Raw genomic sequence first — 2418 nt, 5'->3', positions numbered from 1 at the left:
ACTAGCGAGCAAGCAGGCAAAGCGCCTTCTCCCTCTGGCCAAGTCACGGGCTCTGCCTTGTGGTCATGGAGGTTTCTGTGTAGTTGGCGCATACCCTTGCGGGGATAATTACCGTTCATAGTGACTGTGGCAATATGTCAAAATGGTGAAGAGGGAGCCAGAAGAATGGACCGGTACGCGCTGGCGCGCGGGAATCACGTTCACGCGAATCACCTGTCCTAGATGACTCCCGCTCTTCACCTCCTTCACGAGAAATTTTTGGGGGACGTGTTTTGACACCCTGTACCCCTGACGACTTTGTAAAGCCAGTTGTCGTATTGTGGAAATACTTTGAACATTTCATTAATTCTTCAAGCATAACATTACCCTGCCGTTGTAACAATAATGTTACGCTTATGTTCAGATTTATTATGTTACCTGACAGTATTACCTCGAGAATTTTAATAACGTTAAATTTCTAGAGTTACTTCAACGTTATGCCTAGAACATTGTAATAATGTTCCAATAAAGATGTTACCTATAAGGCTGCTTTGTGGTTACTTCTTAACACTATAATAATGTTTACATTTTTACATAATAATGTTTTGCCGTTAACATGCCCTGAACGTTATTATAATGTTTGAATTTGTACATTACATTAATATTGACTGATGAGCATTTTAATAACGTTACCATTTCTAACATCGCTTATAAGTTGTTTGCTGAACAGGCCCTGAACGTTATTATAATGTTTGTATATTTACATTACTTTAATATTGAGTCATGAGCATTGAAATAACATTAGTATTTCTAACATTGGTTTGAAGTTGTTTTCAACGTAAAACTAACGTTTCTAACATGAAGTAAACAATTATGTTTTTTAAACGTTACATAAACATTGCCTCCTAACATTTACGTTATTTAGCTTTCGCAAGTTTCAGATAACATTATTCTAATGTTCTGTGCTACTTGGGACAGTGAAACCTGGCCATCCTGATGTAATAACGTGGGATTCAACACCTCGTGACAGAAGCGCTAACACCGAAACAATTCGGCACGTGAGCTTGGCGATTCCCATTTATACCTATTTAAACTGGTTAGTTCAGGAAGTTTAAGTTAGTTCAGTAAAGCTGAGGGAACCTGTATAATCACTTTTGATCAGAACCAGTGGCTTCTGTCGTCTTTTGTAGTATATATTAAACACGGCCTAATTCGTATTGACCAATATAGCAAACGGAGTCCATTTCGTTGCAAGCAAAGCGCAAAACGTAGTGTTTCTCTTCCGGCGAAATGTGTGTGTGGTCACTAAATTTTGTTTTTCCACACCCGAAATAACCATTCACTTACGTTTGCCTTACCACCACTGAATACAATCGGGTGTGGTTTATCCAGGAGTTGCTGTCGAACAAGTGAATCAAGCCGTGTTAAGGAAGCGCGAAATCGACGCAAAGCTGCGCCGAAACAGACCCAAAAAAAACCGTCGCGAAAGCAGACCACAAAGCCGCACCGTCGACGCGACTACCGGCGACCAGCACCTCCGCTCGGGGAGTGGTATATAAATTTTCCGCGCGTTATCTACAGTGTGCTCCATGGGTGAAAACGGCCTTTCCCTTCGCAGCCGCGTTGAGGGTCTCTTGCTCTGCACGCAACGAAAAAAAACGTTTACTGGTATTGGTAGAAATCTTTGCTTCAAAAGACGGCAATGATTTCCACCCGGCCCGACAACGGTCTACCCTTGCGGAACGACGGGGCGTTCAATGGTTCACGTGTGCGTTCTTCACAACGCAGAAACACACCTTATCAAGGAATATGATTTATGCTCCACAACCACAGACAAGGCTTTTTCGTAGCTGAGCTTTATTGTATGTGTGGATCTTCTCGCGTCAAAACTGCTTTGGTTTAATATATATTTATTTCCCGAGTGGTTCTGCAACTCTCGCTTTTACTGCTAAGCAAAAGGTGCCAACAACCACATCCTCAACACCACAAGACAGGTTGAGGTCATTCTAAAATGCAATTACGAAATGGATCACAAAGCGAATTGTGTCTAGTGGTAAGAAGACGAATTCGGAAATTGAGGCTGCAACTTCACGTTGAAGGCGATCAATTGGTCGTGTTTTTTTCTTTGCAAACCATTACAAAGTGCTCACGTTTCCTCTGAAATTGCGTTGTTTACGACTGCGATGACATAGTGGTTGTAGTCGATGGTTTTAATGGGAGTAGGTCGCAACCCACACGGGTATAGTGACCTGCAATGTCGTGTCAGGAACGTTTGATTGCGATACTTTACCGGCTAGGCTGAACCAACGATCCAGCGGCGCGCGTTCATCGGTTTGTCATTTCACAATTATATCTGGAGGTACGAGTCCCCCATCACTGCATATCACCAAAACAAAATGTTCAGTTTGACCGTTCCTAATAAGTGACAATGGCTTTGCA

This window comes from Haemaphysalis longicornis, unplaced genomic scaffold (assembly GCF_048455015.1).
Source record: "Haemaphysalis longicornis isolate Haplotype H1 unplaced genomic scaffold, Haemaphysalis longicornis Haplotype H1 scaffold_11, whole genome shotgun sequence".
NCBI lineage: Eukaryota > Metazoa > Arthropoda > Arachnida > Ixodida > Ixodidae > Haemaphysalis > Haemaphysalis longicornis.
This window is presented reverse-complemented; position numbering follows the sequence as displayed.